The sequence below is a fragment of the Tachyglossus aculeatus genome, chromosome 26 (genome assembly GCF_015852505.1).
Source record: "Tachyglossus aculeatus isolate mTacAcu1 chromosome 26, mTacAcu1.pri, whole genome shotgun sequence".
NCBI classification, from domain to species: Eukaryota; Metazoa; Chordata; class Mammalia; order Monotremata; family Tachyglossidae; genus Tachyglossus; species Tachyglossus aculeatus.
Window position 1 is genome coordinate 4,137,937 of NC_052091.1, and position 20,571 is coordinate 4,158,507.

Consider the following 20,571-nt stretch of genomic DNA (forward strand, 5'->3'; position numbering starts at 1 on the left):
CCCTGTACCCATGCCCCTTCCCTCTCAATCAATCAATCAGTCAATAATATTTATTGAGTGCTTACTATGTGCAGAACACTGTACTAAGCGCTTGGGAAGTACAAGTTGGCAACATATAGAGACAGTCCCTACCCAACAGTGGGCTCACACTCTAGAAGGGGGGGACAGAGAACAAAACAAAACATATTAACAAAATAAAATAAATAGAATAGATACGTACAAGTAAAATGAATAAATAGAGTAATAAATACGAACAAACATATATACATATATACAGGTGCTGTAGGGAGTTGTTGCCAACTTGTACTTCCCAAGCGCTTAGTACAGTGCTCTGCACACAGTAAGCGCTTAATAAATGTGATTGATTGATTGATTGATTGAGGGAAGGAGGTAAGGTGGGGGCAATGGAGAGGGGAAGGAGGGGGAGAGGAAGGAGGGAAGTCCTTAGAAGTCTAATCCTTATCCTTCTTACTGCAGCCTCTCCCTTATTGCTTCTAGCTCTCCCCAGCGGGGGTGACCGGGCCCCTTTCAGAGCTCCCCCCAAGCCTGGAGAGCCTCTGGTCGGATCCCCCTCTCCTCCTCCTCCTCCTCCTCATCAATCTTATTTATTGAGCGCTTACTGTGTGCAGAGCACTGTACTAAGTGCTTGGGAAGTACAAGTTGGCAACATAGAGAGACAGTCCCTACCCAACAGTGGGCTCACAGTCTCTTCCTCTCACCCTCTGACGGGGCCAGACTCACCTCTTTCTTGGCCTTGGCCTTACTCCGTGGCTGTCTCCGGGCCCGGTGTCCTTCCCAGGACATCTCCCGCTTCCGGGCAGCGGTGGGCACCTGGAGAAGGCCCAAAGTGACAGTTGACCATCTCCTCACCCACCAAGGTTGCCACCCACCGCTGCTGACCAGCCGGGCGGACCCTGCCCCTCAGCCATCTGGTTTTTGTTAAGTGCTTCTAGCCTGTAAGCCCACTGTCGGGTAGGGACCGTCTCTATATGTTGCCAACTTGGACTTCCCAAGCGCTTAGTACAGTGCTCTGCACACAGTAAGCGCTCAATAAATACGATTGTATAAATGAATGTCAAGCACAGGACTAAGCACTGGGGTAGATCCAAGATAACCAGAGGGGACACAATCCCTGTCATCATCATCATCATCATTATCAATCGTATTTATTGAGCGCTTACTATGTGCAGAGCACTGTACTAAGCGCTTGGGAAGTACAAATTGGCAACATGTAGAGACAGTCCCTATCCAACAGTGGACTCACAGTCTAAAAGGGGGAGACAGAGAACAAAACCAAACATACTAACAAAATAAAATAAATAGAATAGATATGTACAAGTAAAATAAATAAATAAATAAATAGAGTAGTAAATATGTACAAACATATAAACATATGTACAAACATATAAACATAGGGGCTCCCGGTCTAAAGGGGAGCAGGCTAGCTATTGAATCCCCATTTTCTAGATGAGGACACTGAGGCACCTAGAAGGGATTAAGGGGGAGGGAGAAGTATTGAATCCCCATTTTCCAGCTGAGGACACTGAGGCACCAAGAAGAGACTACGGGGGAGACAGAACGGGTACTGACTCCCCGTTTTCCAGATGAGAAAACTGAGGGGCCGAGAAGAGATCAGGTGGGAGGGAGAACAGGTATTGAATCCCTGTTTTCCAGATGAGGTAACTGAGGCACCAAGTAGCGACTAAAGGGGAGGGAGAATGCATATTGAATCCCTGTTTTCCAGATGAGGTAACTGAGGCTCCGAGAAGTGACTAAAGGGGAGGGAGAACGTGTATTGAATCCCTGTTTTCCAGATGAAGAAACTGAGGCACCGAGAGGCGACTAAAGGGGAGGGAGAACAAATATTGAATCCCTATTTTCCGGATGAAGAAACTGAGGCACCGAGAGGCGACTAAAGGGGAGGGAGAACAAGTATTGAATCCCCGTTTTCCAGATGAAGAAACTGAGTCACCGAGAGGCGACTAAAGGGAAAGGAGAACAAGTATTGAATTCCCGTTTTTCAGATGAAGAAACTGAGGCACCGAGAGGCGACTAAAGGGGAGGGAGAACAAATATTGAATCGCCGTTTTCCAGATGAAGAAACTGAAGCACTGAGAGGCGACTAAAGGGGAGGGAGAACAAGTATTGAATCACCGTTTTCCAAATGAAGAAACTGAGGCACCGAGAAGCGACTAAAGGGGAGGGAGAACAAATATTGAATCCCTGTTTTCCAGATGAAGAAACTGAGGCACCGAGAAGCGACTAAAAGGGAAAGGAGAACAAGTATTGAATTCCCGTTTTCCAGATGAAGAAACTGAGGCACCTAGAGGCGACCAAAGGGGAGGGAGAACAAGTATTGAATCCCCGTTTTCCAGATGAAGAAACTGAGGCACCGAGGGGCGACTAAAGGGGAGGGAGAACAAGTATTGAATCCCCGTTTTCCAGATGAAGAAACTAAGGCACCGAGAGGCGACTAAAGGGGAGGGATTACAAGTATTGAATCCCTGTTTTCCAGATGAAGGAACTGAGGCACCGAGCAGCGACTAAAGGGGAGGGAGAACAAATACTGAATCCCTGTTTTCCAGATGAAGAAACTGAGGCATCGAGAGGCGACTAAAGGGGAGGGAGAACAAGTATTAAATCACCGTTTTCCAGATGAAGAAACTGAGGCACCGAGAAGCGACTAAAAGGGAAGGAGAATAAATATTGAATTCCCGTTTTCCAGATGAAGAAACTGAGGCACCGAGAGGCGACTAAAGGGGAGGGATTACAAGTATTGAATCCCTGTTTTCCAGATGAAGGAACTGAGGCACCGAGAAGCGACTAAAGGGGAGCGAGAACAAATACTGAATCCCTGTTTTCCAGATGAAGAAACTGAGGCATCGAGAGGCGACTAAAGGGGAGGGAGAACAAGTATTAAATCACCGTTTTCCAGATGAAGAAACTGAGGCACCGAGAAGCGACTAAAAGGGAAGGAGAATAAATATTGAATTCCCGTTTTCCAGATGAAGAAACTGAGGCACCGAGAGGCGACTAAAGGGGAGGGATTACAAGTATTGAATCCCTGTTTTCCAGATGAAGGAACTGAGGCACCGAGAAGCGACTAAAGGGGAGCGAGAACAAATACTGAATCCCCGTTTTCCAGATGAAGAAACTGAGGCACCGAGAGGCGACTAAAGGGGAGGGATTACAAGTATTGAATCCCTGTTTTCCAGATGAAGGAACTGAGGCACCGAGAAGCGACTAAAGGGGAGGGAGAACAAATACTGAATCCCTGTTTTCCAGATGAAGAAACTGAGGCACCGAGAAGCGACTAACGGGGAGGGAGAACAAGTATTGAATCACCGTTTTCCAGATGAAGAAACTGAGGCACCGAGAAGCGACTAAAGGGGAGGGAGAACAAGTATTGAATCCCCGTTTTCCAGATGAAGAAACTGAGGCACCGAGAAGCGACTAACGGGGAGGGAGAACAAGTATTGAATCACCGTTTTCCAGATGAAGAAACTGAGGCACCGAGAAGCGACTAAAGGGGAGGGAGAACAAGTATTGAATCACCGTCTTCCAGATGAAGAAACTGAGGCACCGAGAAGCGACTAAAGGGGAGGGAGAACAAGTATTGAATCACCGTCTTCCAGATGAAGAAACTGAGGCACCGAGAGGCGACTAAAGGGGAGGGAGAACAAATATTGAACCCCCGTTTTCCAGATGAAGAAACTGAGGCACCGAGAAGAAGCGACTAAAAGGGAAGGAGAATAGGTATTGAATTCCCGTTTTCCAGATGAGGATGCTGAGGCCCTGAGAAGTGAAGTGACTTGGCCAGGGTCACCCAGTGGGGCACGGGGGAGCCGGGATGAGAAGCCAGGGGGGGAGGGTGACTCACACAGGAGGCCAGGTCCTCGCAGACGGCGGCCAGCACCTGCAGGGGCCGGGCTACGTTCCGAGCCAGGTCCAGCCCGCTCAAGTTCCTCAGGACGGACTGGGCGTGGGCCAATTCCCTCTCCAGCAGCAGCAGCTGACCACAGGCCTGGGGAAGGACGGGTCCGGCTGGAGGATCCATCTATCTCTCCAGCATCCCAACCCCTCTCCACCCCCCGGAGGGCTGCGGGGAGGAGGCGGCCCCCGGCGAGGCCGAGGAGACTCACCGTCAAGGACTCCGGTCTCCGCGGGCCGTGGAAGAGTCGGGAAGAACAGTTCCTCATCTCCCAGCCCTGCATTTCCTTCTCCTGGCCGGGGAGGGGGGAGCTCGATTAATCAATCAATCAATCGATGGGATTTATTGAGTGCTACTGTTACTCTCTTTATTTATTTATTTATTTTACTTGTACATATCTATTCTATTTATTTTATTTTGTTAGTATGTTTGGTCTTGTTCTCTGTCTCCCCCTTTTAGACTGTGAGCCCAATGTTGGGTAGGGACTGTCTCTAGATGTTGCTAATTTGTACTTCCCAAGCGCTTAGTACAGTGCTCTGCACATAGTAAGCGCTCAATAAATATGATTGATTGATTGATTGATTGCAGAGCACTATACCCCAGGCACTTCTCTGGGCCTCAGTTACCTCATCCTCAGTTTCCCCATGTGGGCAAGGGATTGTGTCCAACCTGTCGATCCTGTATCTACCCCGGTGCTTAGAACAGTGCTTGGCACATAGTGAGCGCTTAGCAGTATTATTATTATTATTGTTATTATTATACTGAGTGCTTGGGAGAGTACACCCTAACAGAATTGGTGGACACATTTCCTGCTCTCATTTCCTTCTCCTGGCCTGGGAGAGGAGAGATCGATTAATCAATTAATCAATCGATAGTATTTATTGAGTGCTTACTGTATGCAGAGCACTATACCCCAGGGACTTCTCTGGGCCTCAGTTACCTCATCCTCAGTTTCCGGATTCATTCATTCATTCAATCGCATTTATTGAGCACTTACTGTGTGCAGAGCACTGAATTAAGCGCTTGGGAAGTATAAGTTGGCAACATATAGAGACGGTCCCTACACAACAGTGGGATTGTGTCCAACCTGTCGATCTTGTATCTACCCAGTGCTTAGAACAGTGCTTGGCACATAGTGAGCGCTTAGCAGTATTATTATTATTATACTAAGTGCTTGTGAGAGTACACCCTAACAGAATTGATGGACACATTTCCTGCCCTCATTTCCTTCTCCTGGCCGGGGAGAGGGGAGATCGATTAATCAATTAATCAATCGATAGGATTTATTGAGTGCTTACTGAGTGCAGAGCACTATACCCCAGGCACTTCTCTGGGCCTCAGTTACCTCATCCTCAGTTTCCCCATGTGGGAAAGGGATTCATTCATTCATTCAATCGTATTTATTGAGCACTTACTGTGTGCAGAGCACTGGCCTAAGCGCTTGGGAAGTATAAGTTGGCAACATATAGAGACGGTCCCTACCCAACAGTGGGATTGTGTCCAACCTGTCGATCTTGTATATACCCCGGTGCTTAGAACAGTGCTTGGCACATAGTGAGCGCTTAGCAGTATTATTATTATTATTATTATTATATTAAGTGCTTGGGAGAGTACACCCTAACAGAATTGATGGACACATTTCCTGCCCTCATTTCCTTCTTCTGGCCGGGGAGGGGGGAGATCGATTAATCAATCAATCAATCGATAGGATTTATTGAGTGCTTACTGTGTGCAGAGCACTATACCCCAGGCACTTCTCTGGGCCTCAGTTACCTCATCCTCAGTTTCCCCATGTGGACAAGGGATTGTGTCCAACCTGTCGATCTTGTATCTACCCCGGTGCTTAGAACAGTGCTTGGCACATAGTGAACGCTTAGCAGTATTATTATTATTATTATACCAAGTGCTTGGGAGAGTACACCCTAACAGAATTGGTGGATACATTTCTTGCCCTCATTTCCTTCTCCTGGCCGGGGAGAGGAGAGATCGATTAATCAATTAATCAATCTATAGTATTTATTGAGTGCTTACTGTGTGCACAGAACTATACCCCAGGGACTTCTCTGGGCCTCAGTTACCTCATCCTCAGTTTCCCCATGTGGACAAGGGATTGTGTCCAACCTGTCGATTTTGCATCTACCCCGGTGCTTAGAACAGTGCTTGGCACATAGTGAGCGCTTAGCAGTATTATTATTATACTAAGTGCTTGGGAGAGTACACCCTAACAGAATTGATGGACACATTTCCTGCCCTCATTTCCTTCTCCTGGCCGGGGAGGGGGGAGATCGATTAATCAATCAATCAATCAATCGATAGGATTTATTGAGTGCTTACTGTGTGCAGAGCACTATACCCCAGGCACTTCTCTGGACCTCAGTTACCTCATCCTCAGTTTCCCCATGTGGGCAAGGGATTGTGTCCAACCTGTCGATCTACCCCGGTGCTTAAAACAGTGCTTGGCACATAGTGAGCGCTTAGCAGTATTATTATTATTATTATACTAAGTGCTTGGGAGAGTACACCCTAACAGAATTGGTGGACACATTTCCTGCCCTCAACGAGCTTACAGCTTGGGAGCAGCGTGACTTCGCAGAAGGAGCCCAGGCTTGAGAGTCAGAAGACGTGGGTTCTAATTCCGACTCCGCCACCTGTCTGCTGTGTGACTTTGGGCATGTCACTTTACTTCTCTGGGCCTCATTTATCTCATCTTTAAAATGGGGATGAAGACTATGAGCCCCACGGGGAACAACCTGATCACCTTGTATCTACCCCAGAGCATAGAACAGCGCTTGGCAAATACCATCATCGTTCTTATTATTAGGTGGGGAGACAGATATTAATAGAAATAAATAAATTACGGATATGGACATATAGGAGGAGGACAGGGAGGAGGACGAGGAGAGCGGCAGAGTGAGATGGGGACATTGGACAGGAGGCTGGGTTCTGGGTTCAAAACTTACATATCGGTTTTGTAGATCCTTGACGTCTCTGAGGACCTGGGGGTCCAGGGAGCGATAGTGGGCCAGGTAGCATTTTTCCCTGCCCACGATGCTGGAGCAGGAGGCCTCCAAAAGCACCAAGCACAAGCCAGTAGCCACCAGTGACCAGAGTCTGGCCTCCATCTTCCGTTCTGGCAAGTCAGAGCCCTGGAGAGAACCGTGGGCCTGTAGTCCAGCCAAGTAACTCACCAGTTTTCCCTCCCTCTGTCTTCCACCCGGGACTCCTCCTGAGTCTACCCACTTTCCCGCCTTCTGCAGGCCATCCGGGACTCCTCCTGAGTCTACCCTCCTTCCCGCCTGCTGCAGCCTCACCCTCTTCCCGCTCCCGTCGCTGGAGACGGTCCAAGGTGGGACCTGCCCCAAGCTGTGCCCAGCTTGGCGAGATCAAGGTGGGATGGGGGATGCCTCAGAGACCGACTCTTCTTCCGAGGGGAAACTGAGGCCCCCGGGGATGGGGAGGGAGGAGAGAAACATGTCCCGAGCCATCGCCCCCACGTTGGGAATTCTTTACCTGGAAAACTCCCTCTTGAGGTGCCTCTTGTCAAGTCTGGGAGTGGGATCCGAGCTCCTGGGTTTGGATGGGGAAGGGGCCATGCTTCCGATTTTTATACCCGGCTCCCACTTTTCCCTCTTCCCGCTCCTCTCAGCGGTCCGGTCGCAACGGGGAGATTCCCATTCCATGACTTTTGGAAAATGAAAGCAAAATGGGTAGAAGTGGCTAGCCAAGGGCCCGATCCAGGTTGATGTCAGCTTTCTAAACCTCACCTCGGACAGCGCCGAGGACAGCGGGAAAACCCCGAGACGCAGGCCTTTTTGTTTTTCCAATGTTGTTTGTTAGGTAATAATGACGGTATTTGTTAAGCGCTTACTATGTGCAAAGCACTGTTCTAAGCGCTGGGGGATACAAGGTGATGCTTACTAATAATAATAATTAATAATTATGGTATTAAGCGCTTGCTATGTGCCGAGCACCGTACTAAGCGCTGAGGTAGATACAAGGTAATCAGGCTGTCCCACGTGGGGCTCACAGTTTTTTAATCCCCATTTTACAGATGAGGGAACTGAGGCACAGAGCGGTTAATAATAATAATAGCATTTATTAAGCGCTTACTACGTGCAGAGCACTGTTCTAAGCGCTGGGGAGGTTACAAGGTGATAGGTTGTCCCATGGGGGGCTCACAGTCTTCATCCCCATTTTACACATGAGGTAACTAAGGCACAGAGAAGTTAATAAAAATAATAATAATAATGGCATTTATTAAGCGTTTACTATGTGCAAAGCACTGTTTTAAGGGCTGGGGAGGTTACAAGGTGATCAGGTTGTCCCATGGGGGGCTCACAGTCTTAATCCCTATTTACAGATGAGGTAACTGAGGCCCAGAGAAATTAAATGACTTGCCCATAGTCACTCAGCTGACAAATAGCAGAATGGGATTAGAACCTACGACCTCTGACACCCAAGCCCGGACTCTTTCCCCTAAACCACGCTGCTTCTCTGATTGTACGTATCAGGCCCGGTACTAAACGCTGGGGGAGTAATAATAATAATAAATAATAATAATAATAATAATAATAATAATCGCATTTGTTTACGCTTGCTATGTGCCAGGCACTGTCCTAAGCGCTGGAGAAAATGCAAGATAATCGGGTTGGACACTGTCCCTGCCCCGTAATGGGCCCACAGTCTTAATCCCCGTTTTACAGATGAGGAAACTGAGGCACAGAGAAGAGAGCTGAGGCCACGCTGCTTGAGGTAGATACAAGATTGTCAGGTTGGACTCAGTCCCTGACCCATATGGGGCTCACAGGCTTAATCCCCATTTTACACGTGAGGGAATGGAGGCACAGAGAAGTTAGGTGACTTGCCCCAGGTCTCACAGCTGATAAGTGGCCGAGCTAGGATTAGAACCCAGGTCCTTCTGACTCGCGGCTCTCCCCGGACTCAGGCACCGTTTCCTGGGCCGGGGTGGGGGGAAGGGGTCTCTAGGTCATGGGTGCCCGCCCCCCAAAATCTGCCCCCCCCCCCCGGGTTGCCTCCTCTCCACCCCCTCTCCCTTCCCCTCTACCTTTAGGGGACCATATAGACCGTCAACATATATTCCCCTCAACATATAGACCGTCTCTATATGTTGCCAACTTGTACTTCCCAAGCGCTTAGTACAGTGCTCTGCACACAGGAAGTGCTCAATAAATACGATTGATTGATTGATTGACTGTGAGCCCCACGTGGGACAATCTGATTACCTTGTATCCCCTCCAGTGCTTAGAACAGTGCTTCGCACATAGTAAGCGCTTAACAAATACCATCATTATTATTATTATTATTGTATCCCCCCAGCGCTTAGAACAGTGCTTGGCATTTCATTCATTCATTCAATCGTATTTATTGAGCGCTTACTGTGTGCAGAGCACTGGACTAAGCACTTGGGAAGTCCAAGTTGGCAACATCTAGACACGGTCCCTACCCAACAGCGGGTTCACAGTCTAGACGGGGGAGACAGACAACAAAACAAAGCATATTAACAAAATAAAATAAATAGAATAAGTATGTACAAATAAAATGAATAGAGTAATAAATGCGTACAAACATATATACATATATGCAGGTGCTGTGGGGAGGGGAAGGAGGTAGGGCGGGGGGGGATGGGGAGGGGGGAGGGAGGGGGAGAGGAAGGAAGGGGCTCAGTCTGGGACATAGTAAGCACTTAACAAATGCTATTATATTATTATTATTATTATTATTATTATTATTATTATTATTATTATTATTATTATTATTATTATTATTATTATTATTGCATCACGCCAAACTGGCACCTTTCCGGGCTGCTTGGTCGGTCACCCTGGGGTCTGGGGTCTGGGGCCTTCCCAGACTGAGCCCCTTCCTTCCTCTCCCCCTACTCCCCCTCTCCATCCCCCCCATCTTACCTCCTTCCCTTCCCCACAGCACCTGTTTATATGTATATATGTTTGTACAGATTTATTACTCTAGTTATTTATTTATTTATTTTACTTGTACATATCTATTCTATTTATTTTATTTTGTTAGTATGTTTGGTTTTGTTCTCTGTCTCCCCCTTTTAGACTGTGAGCCCACTGTTGGGTAGGGACTGTCCCTATATGTTGCCAACTTGTACTTCCCAAGCGCTTAGTACAGTGCTCTGCACACAGTAAGCGCTCAATAAATACGATTGATTGACTGATTGATTGGGGTCTTGGCCAGCTATCAGAGTCCCACCCCCCTGGACCCCTTGCTGGTCCGTGTGTAGGGGTGGGGCACCCTTCCAGGGAGAGACTGTGAGCCCCAAGTGGGACAGGGACCCCATTTGCTTGGACACACCCCCAGTGCTTAGTGCAGTGCTTGGCACATAGTAAGAGCTTAACAAATACCATTATTATTATTATTATTATTATTATTATTATTATTATTATTACCGGAGTCAGGGGGCCAGCTCCGGGGTGGTCCCGAGGCCCTGGCAATGCCCAGAAGGGCAGCAGTGGGGGAGACAAACCCCATGGGGTCCTGGACCCGAGATCCCCACTTTCGGGGTCCCCCCACCCCCCATGCCCCCGATACCCCGAGCGAATGAAGGAGCCCCCCCCGTCCCCCTCTCCATCCCCCCATCTTACCTCCTTCCCTTCCCCACAGCACCTGTATATATGTATATATGTTTGTACATATTTATTACTCTATTTATTTATTTTACTTGTACATATCTATTCTATTTATTTTATTTTGTTAGTATGTTTGGTTTTGTTCTCTGTCTCCCCCTTTTAGACTGTAAGCCCACTGTTGGGTAGGGACTGTCTCTAGATGTTGCCAACTTGGACTTCCCAAGCGCTTAGTCCAGTGCTCTGCACACAGTAAGCGCTCAATAAATACGATTGATGATGATGATGATGAGCTCGGCACAGATTAGGTAAATTTCCTGCTGCAGTAGATCAATCAATCAATCAATCGTATTTATTGAGCGCTTACTGGGTGCAGAGCACTGTACTAAGCGCTTGGGAAGTCCAAGTTGACAACATATAGAGACGGTCCCTACCCAATAGTGGGCTCACAGTAGGTGTGCGAACCCGGAAGATGCTCAGCTCCCAGAGGGTCGCCCTCCTCACCCCTCCCGTCCCCCCGACCTCCGGCTCCCCCAGACCCCCTCCCCACCGAGCCCCCCGACCACACACCCACCAAACTAGCTCTCTTCCTCCCTTCAAAGCCCTACTGAGAGCCCACCTCCTCCAGGAGGCCTTCCCACACTGAGCCTTACCTCCTTCCCCTCCCCACAGCACCTGTATATATGTATATATGTTTGTATGTATTTATTACTCTATTTATTTATTTTATTTGTACATATTTAGTCTATTTTATTTTGTTAATATGTTTTGTTTTGTTCTCTGTCTCCCCCTTCTAGACTGTGAGCCCACTGTTGGGTAGGGACCATCTCTAGATGCTGCCAACTTGGACTTCCCAAGCGCTTAGTCCAGTGCTCTGCACACAGTAAGTGCTCAATAAATACGATTGAAGAAATGAATGAATGAATGAGCCCCCTTTTTCCTCTCCTCCTCCCCATCCCCTCACTCTGCCCTACCTCCTTCCCCTCCCCACAGCACTTGTATATATTTATACAGATTTATTACTCTATTTTACTTGTACTTATTTACTATTCTATTTATTTTGTTAATGATGTGCACATAGCTATAATTCTATTTGTTCTGATTATTTTGACACCTGTCTGCATGTTTTGTTTTGTTGTCTGTCTCCCCCTTCTAGATTGGGAGCCCGTTGTTGGGTTGGGACCGTCTCTCTATGTTGCAGACTTGTTCTTCCCAAGCGCTTAGTCCAGTGCTCTGTACACAGTAAGCGCTCAATAAATACGATTGAATGAATGAATGAATGAGCCCCCTTTTTCCTCTCCTCCTCCCCATCCCCTCACTCTGCCCTACCTCCTTCCCCTCCCCACAGCACTTGTATATATTTATACAGATTTATTACTCGATTTTACTTGTACTTATTTACTATTCTATTTATTTTGTTAATGATGTGCACATAGCTATAATTCTATTTGTTCTGACGATTTTGACACCTGTCTACACGTTTTGCATTGTTGTCTATCTCCCCCTTCTAGACTGGGAGCCCGTTGTTGGGTAGAGGCCGTGTTTATATGTTGCCGACTTGTACTTCCCAAGCGCTTAGTACGGTGCTCTGCATACAGTAAGTACTCAATAAATACGATTGAATGAATGAAAGAATCAATATTATTCATTCATTCAATTGCATTTATTGAGTGCTTACTGTGTGCAGAGCACCGTACTAAGCGCTTGGGAGAGTCCAGTACATCAGAGTTGCAACGTGGCTAGAGAAGCAGCGTGGCTCAGTAGAAAGAACACAGGCTTGGGTATCAGAGGTCATGAGTTCTAATCCCGACTCCACCACTTGTCTGCTATATGACTTTGGGCAAGTCACATAACTTCTCCGTGCCTCAGTTACCTCAACTGTAAAATGGGGATTAGGACTGTGAGCTCCACGTGGGGCAACCTAATCACCTTGTATCCCTCCCAGCGCTCCTTCCCTTCTCCACAGCAGCTGTATATATGTTTGTACATATTTTTTACTCTATTTATTTATTTATTTATTTTATTTGTACATATCTATTCTATTTATTTTATTTTGTTAGTATGTTTAGTTTTGTTCTCTGTCTCCCCCTTTTAGACTGTGAGCCCACTGTTGGGTAGGGACTGTCTCTGTATGTTGCCAATTTGTACTACCCAAGCGCTTAGTACAGTGCTCTGCACATAGTAAGTGCTCAATAAATACGATTGATGATGATGATGATGATGCTTGGCATATAGTAAGCGCTTAACAAAAAGCAGCGTGCCTCAGTGGAAAGAGCCCGGGCTTTGGAGTCAGAGATCATGGGTTCAAATCCCAGCTCCGCCAACTGTCAGCTGTGTGGCTTTGGGCAAGTCACTTCACTTCTCTGGGCCTCAGTTACCCCATCTGGAAAATGGGGATTAAAACTGGGAGCCCCCCGTGGGACAACCTGATCACCTTGTAACCTCCCCAGAGCTTAGAACCGTGCTTTTCACATAGTAAGCGCTTAACAAATACCATTATTATTATTATTATTATTTGCACATAGTAAGCGCTTAACAAATACCATTATTATTATTATTATTACAAGGAGCCTGCAGTCTAGACGGCTGTAATAAATGCCGTGTCAATCAATCAACCGGATTACTAGAGAGTTTACTGTGTGCAGAGCACTGTAGTAGGCGCTGGTCGGAAGTATAAGACGGGGCAAAGGAGCCCTAGGGTTCCTCCCAGTCCGGTGGCGTCCAATGTCTGCAGCGCTTTGAGATCTCCCTTCCCGCTCCCAGAATTCCCGCCTGAGGCCACCAGAGGGCGTATCCAATGGCTATTAATGTGAATTCATTAATAATAATAATAATAATAATAGCATTTATTAAGCGCTTACTATGTGCAAAGCACTGTTCTAAGCGCTGGATTCATTCGATCGTATTTACTGAGCGCTTACTGTGTGCAAAGCACTGTTCTAAGCGCTGGATTCATTCAATCGTATTTACTGAGCGCTTACTGTGTGCAGAGCACTGGACTAAGCGCTTGGAAAGTACAATTCGGCGACAGATAGAGACAATCCCTACCCAACAACGGGCTCATAGTCTAGAAGTAAATATATTAGCATCTCATTAGCCCTACAGTCGTGGGTTCTAATCCCGACTCCGCCACTTGTCAGCTGTGTGACTTTGGGCAAGCCACTTCACTTCTCTCTCTCCCCCTTCTAGACTGTGAGCCCGTTGTTGGGTAGGGACCGTCTCTCTATGTTGTCAACTTGTGCTTCCCAAGCGCTTAGTACAGCGCTCTGCACACAGTAAGTGCTCAATAAAAACGATTGAATGAGTGAATAACAGTACCTCATCTGTAAAATGGGGATTAATAATAATAATGGTATTTGTTAAGCGCTTACTATGTGTAAAGCACTGTTCTAAGCGCTGGGGAGGTTACAAGGTGATCAGTTTGTCCCACGTGGGGCTCACAGTCTTAATCCCCATTTTACAGATGAGGGAACTGGGGCACAGAGAAGTGAAGTGACTTGGCCAAAGTCACACAGCTGACAACTGGCGGAGTGGGGATTAAGACTGTGAGCCCCCCGTGGGACAACCTGATCACCTTGTAACCTCCCCAGCGTTTAGAACAGTGCTTGGCACATAGTAAGCGCTTAATAAATGCCATTAGTATTACCTCATCTGTAAAATGGGGATTGAGAGTGTGGGCCCCACGTGGGTCAACCTGATTACCTTCTATCTACAACAGTGCTTAGAACAGTGCTTGGCACATAGTAAGCGCTTAACAAATACCATTATTATTATTATTATTATTATGCACGACCAAACTCTTGGAGTTGGGGGGAGGACCCCTGTCTCTCTGTTTCTTCCTCGGATCTGTCTCTGTCGGGGTCTCCCTGGGTCTCTGGCTGGCTATCTGGTTCTCTCCCGGGGATGTCTCTTTGGATCTCCTAACCTCTGGATCATTCATTCATTCATTCCATCGTATTTATTGAGCGATTACTGTGTGCAGAGCACTATACTAAGCGCTTGGGAAAGTACAACACACCAACAGTGACATTCCCTGCCCACAACGAGCTCACAGTCTAGAAGTGGGGAGACAGACATTAATACAGATAAATAAAACGACAGATCTGGACATAGAGAAGCAGCGTGGCTCAGGGGAAAGAGCCCGGGCTTTGGAGTCGTGGGTTCAAATCCCGGCTCCGCCAATTGCCAGCTGTGTGACTTTGGACAAGTCACATAACTTATCTGGGCCTCAGTTACCTCATCTGGAAAATGGGGATTGACTGTGAGCCCCCCGTGGGACAACCTGATCCAACCTCATCACCTTGTTACCTCCCCATTCATTCATTCAATCGTATTTATTGAGCGCTAACTGTGTGCAGAGCACTGGACTAAGCGCTTGGGAAGTCCAAGTTGGCAACATATAGAGACGGTCCCTACCCAACAGCGGGCTTACAGTCTAGGGCGCTTAGAACACTGCTTTGCACATAGTAAGTGCTTAATAAATTCACTCATTCATTCAATCGTATTTATTGAGAAGCAGCGTGGCTCAGTGGAAAGAGTCTGGGCTTTGGAGTCAGAGGTCATGGGTTCAAATCCCGGCTCCGCCAATTGTCAGCTGTGTGACTTTGGGCAAGTCACTTCACTTCTCTGGGCCTCAGTTACCTCATCTGTAAAATGGGGATGAAGACTATGAGCCCCCGCGTAGGACAACCTGATCACCTTGTAACCTCCCCAGCGCTTAGAACAGTGTTTTGGACATAGTAAGCACTTTATAAATGTCATGATTATAAATGTCATTATTATTATTATTGAGCGCTTGCTGTGTGCAGAGCACTGCACTAAGCGCTTGGGAAGTACAAATTGGCAACCTATAGAGACGGTCCCTACCCAACAGCGGGCTCACAGTCTAGGGCGCTTAGAACAGTGCTTTGCACATAGTAAGTGCTTAATAAATTCATTCATTCATCGTATTTATTCATCATCAATCGTATTTTTTGAGCGCTTACTATGTGCAGAGCACTGTACTAAGCGCTTGGGAAGTACAAATTGGCAACATAGAGAGACAGTCCCTACCCAACAGTGGGCTCACAGTCTAAAAGGGGGAGACAGAGAACAAAACCAAACATACTAACAAAATAAAATAAATAGGATAGATATGTACAAGTAAAATAAATAAATAAATAAATAAATAGAGTAATAAATATGTACAAACATGTATTCATATATACAGGTGCTGTGGGGAAGGGAAGGAGGTAAGATGGGGGGATGGAGAGGGGGACGAGGGGGAGAGGAAGGAAGGGGCTGAGTGTGGGAAGGCCTCCTGGAGGAGGTGAGCTCTCAGCAGGGCCTTGAAGGGAGGAAGAGAGCTTGCTTGGCGGAGGGGCAGAGGGAGGGAGGGCATTCCAGGCCCGGGGGAGGACGTGGGCCGGGGGTCGATGGCGGGACAGGGGAGAACGAGGCCTAACGGTGAGGAGATTAGCGGTGGTGGAGGAGAGGAGGGTGCGGGCTGGGCTGGAGAAGGACAGAAGGGAGGTGAGGTAGGAGGGGGCCAGGGGATGGATGGACAGCCTGGAAGCCCAGGGTGAGGAGTTTCTGCCTGATATTTATTGAGCGCTTACTGTGTGCAGAGCACTGCACTAAGCGCTTGGGAAGTCCAAGTTGGCAACATACAGAGACGGTCCCTACCCAACGGCGGGCTCACAGTCTAGAGCGCCTAGAACAGTGTTTGGCACATAGTAAGCGCTTATTATTATTATTAATAAATGCCATTATTGTTATTATAAGTGATTTGGGGCTGGCGGGGGGAGAGCAAAGGGATAAATAAAATGACCGATATGGACCTAAAGTGCTGTGGGGATGGGAGGATGGGGGGGGGGGACAAAGGGGAGAGGAAAGGGGGGATGAGGAAAAGTGGGACTTTGTCAATCAATCAATCAATCAATCGTATTTATTGAGCGCTTACTATGTGCAGAGCACTGTACTAAGCGCTTGGGAAGTACAAATTGGCAACACATAGAGACAGTCCCTACCCAACAGTGGGCTCACAGTCTAAAAGGGCTAGAGGTGGGCTAGTCGTGGGCTAGAGGTCCGGATCAGGATCGCTCGGATACCTGGGTTCTAGTTGTCCCCCTCCACATATACATGCACACACATACACACACGTGCACATACATGCACACACTCACCTCCATCCCCACTTTCTGTCCTCTCCCCTCCCCCTTTCAGCTCTTGCCTCCCCATCACCCCCCCCAAGCCCCCGGAATCCTGCTTCTGGCCTCCAGCCTCCCCTCTCCCCCCACCCCCGGGGAGCCCCTTCCCCACCCCACACTGGCCCGGCACGACCCCCTCTCCCCTCCCCCCCCGCCCCCCAGAGCCAGACAGTAGCTCCGTTGCCATGGTGACGGCGTGACATCCCCGAGCTGCTCTCTGATTGGCAGGCCTCGGGAGAGACGCGTTTGTGGGCGTCTCGGCCCCTCCTCCCCGAAGGGCCTGCGGGTAATAAAAATGGCATTTATTAAGCGCTTATTATGTGCAAAGCACTGTTCTAAGCGCTGGGAAGGTTACAAGGTGATCAGGTTGTCCCACGTGGGGCTCACAGTCTTCATCCCCATTTTACAGATGCGGTAACTGAGGCCCAGAGAAGTGAAGTGACTTGCCCAAAGTCACCCAGCTGACAATTGGTGGAGCCGGGATTTGAACCCATGACCTCTGACTCCAAAGCCCGAGCTCTTTCCACTGCGCCACGCTGCTTCTCTGATGGCATTTATTAAGCGCTTACTATGTGCAAAGCACTGTTCTAAGCGCTGGGGAGGTTACAAGGTGATCAGATGGTCCCACGGGGTGCTCACAGTCTTGATCCCCACTTGACAGATGAGGGAACTGAGGCACAGAGAAGTGAAGTGACTTGCAGAGACTCTGAACCAAGCAGCAGAGAGCCCGCCCCACCTCCCCACTCCCCCCGGGCTTTTTTTTAGGGTGTGTGTTAAGCGCTTACTACGCGCAGGACATTATATTAAGCGCTGGGGTAGGAACAGCTCCACCTCCTGTCTACTGTGTGACCTTGGGGAAGTCACTTAACTCCTCTGTGCCTCAGTTACCTCATCTGGAAAATGGGGATTAAGGCAGTGAGCCCCATGTGGGACAGGACTGTGTCCAGCCCGATTACTGCAGAGCTTAGAACAGCATTTGGCACACTGCTTAATAATGATAATGATGGCATTTATTAAGCGCTTACTATGTGCAAAGCACTGTTCTAAGCACTGGAGAGGTTACAAGGTGATCAGGTGGTCTCATGGGGGGCTCGCAGTCTTCATCCCCATTTTACAGACGAGGTCACTGAGGCACAGAGAAGTTAAGTGACTTTCATTCATTCATTCAATCGTATTTATTGAGCGGTTACTGTGTGCAGAGCACTGGACTTGCCCAAAGTTACACAGCTGACAATTGGTGGAGCCGGCATTTGAACCCATGACCTCCGACTCCAAAGCCCGGGCTCTTTCCACTGAGCCACACTGCTTCCATTCATTCAATCGTATTTATTGAGCGCTTACTGTGTGCAGAGCACTGCCCGTGCTCTTTCCAGTGAGCCACGCTGCTTCTCAGTGAGCCACGCTGCTTCTCTATGTATATATGTATGTATGTATGTATGTACATATTTATTACTCTTTATTTTACTTAGTACAGTGCTCTGTACACAGTAAGCGCTCAATAAATACGATGATTCCTCTCCCCCTCCATCCCCCTATCTTACCTCCTTCCCTTCCCCACAGCACCTGTATATATGTATATATGTCTGTACATATTTATTACTCTATCTTTTATTTATTTATTTTACTTGTACATATCTATTCTATTTATTTTATTTTGTTAGTATGTTTGGTTTTGTTCTCTGTCTCCCCCTTCTAGACTGTGAGCCCGCTGTTGGATAGGGACTGTCTCTCCATGTTGCCAACTTGTACTTCCCAAGCGCTTAGTACAGTGCTCTGCACACAGTAAGCGCTCAATAAATGCGATTGATTGATTGATTGACTAAGCGCTTGGGAAGTACAATTTGGCAACATATTGAGACGGTCCCTACCCAACAGCGGGCTCACAGTCTAGAAGGGCTCACAGTCTTAACAAATATTTAATAACTGCTTAACAAATACTACAATTATTATTATAAATATTAATAATAGAACCAGGGCCTCCCCCCTCGCAGACAGCAGAGGCCAAATCAGAAATCCTAAAGTCTGACCTCTGCCCGGACTCTATTCCCAGCCCTTCCAGGCAGCTTGGAGGCTGGAGCAGGGGAGGAGATGGGAGATGGGGGTGGGAGGGGGACAGCAGTAGGGGAAGCGTCTCCCAAGGTATAAATCCTACTACTTCTGGAATCCTGGACGATTGATTTGACTGATTAAAGCCATGGAGTCCTGGGCTTCAATCGGCAGAACGCCCAAGTGTGATGGGCAGAGCCCAGGGAGAGATTAGGATCCTTGGGGTGTGACAGACAAAGCCCTGGGGGGTGACATACAGAGCCCCAGGAGTGTAACATAAAGTCTCGGAGGTGTGACTTACAGAGTTGCAGGGGGTGGGGTGGGAGGGAAGGCCTCACACAGAGCCCCGAAGTGTGAAGCACTTTGCGCTAGTGTGGCCTGGGAGACAGAGGATCTGGGTTCCAATCCCTACTCCCCCACTTTCATTCAATCGTATTTATTGAGCGCTTACTGTGTGCAGAGCACTGGACTAAACGCTTGGGAAGTCCAAGTCGGCAACATATAGAGACGGTCCCTATCCAGCAACGGGCTCACAGTCTAGCAGGGGGAGACAGACAACAAAACATGTGGACAGGTGTCAAGTCTTCAGAACAAGTAAAATTAAAGCTAAACGCACATCGTTAACAAAATAAATAGAATAGTAAATATGGACAAGTAAAATAATAGAGTAATAAATCTGTACAAACATATATACAGGTGCTGTGGGGAGGGGAAGGAGGTAAGGCGGGGGAGATGGGGAGGAGGAGAGGAAAAAGGGGGCTCTGTCTGGGACGGCCTCTGTGTAACCTTGGGCAAGTCACTTAACATCTCAATGCCTCAGTTTCCTCATTGTAAAATAGAGATTCGGTACCTGTTCTGCCTCCTGCTTAGAATATGGGCCCCGTTTGGGACAGGGACGGTGTCTGACCTAATTAACTGGTTCCTTCCCCCAGTGCTTAGTACGTGCTTGGCACAAAGTAAGTGCTTGACACTTTATTATTAATATCATTATTATTTTTACATACACAGTCCCGGGGGTGTGACACACCTGGTCACACCCTGGGTGTGTCATACAGTCCCGGGTGTGTGACATATAGAATTCGGGGGGTGTGAAATACAGAGTGAGTCATACAGAGGCCCAGGGGTGGGACAAACAGAGCCCCGAGTGTGTCATACAGAGGCCCAGGGGTGGGATGAACAGAATTCAGGGGGTGCGCAGTACAGGATTCAAGGGGGTGTATTACAGAGTCCCGGGGGTGTGACATACAGGGTTCCGGGGGGGTGTATTATAGAGTCTGGAGTCTAATCCCCGGCTCTGCCACTTGTCGGCTGGGTGACCTTGGACAAGCCACTTTAATAATAATAATAATGATGGTATTTGTTAAGTGCTTACTATGTGCCAGACACTGTACTAAGCGCTGGGGTAGGTACCAGTTAATTAAGTTAATTAATTAATTAGGTTAGCTAATTCTCTGTGCCTCAGTTACCTCATCTGGAAAATGGGGGTTGAGACTGTGAGCCCCACACGAGACCCATCCCACCGCCGGTCTTGCCGCCTCTGTGCCCTAGAGCCCTCTGCAGTTCCAACCCTTGGTCTCTCAAGTTTGGTGATGTTCCCTGGCTCCAAGCCTTCTTTTTTTTTTTTAAGGGATTCATTAGGCATTTATTAAGTGCCAGGAACTGTACTAACCGCATGGCGTGGCGGACAGAACATGGACCCAGGTTTCAGAAGGTTGTGGGTTCTAATTCTGACTCTGCCACTTGTCTGCTGTGTGAGCAAGTCACTTCACCTCTCTGGGCCTCGGTTTCCTCTTCT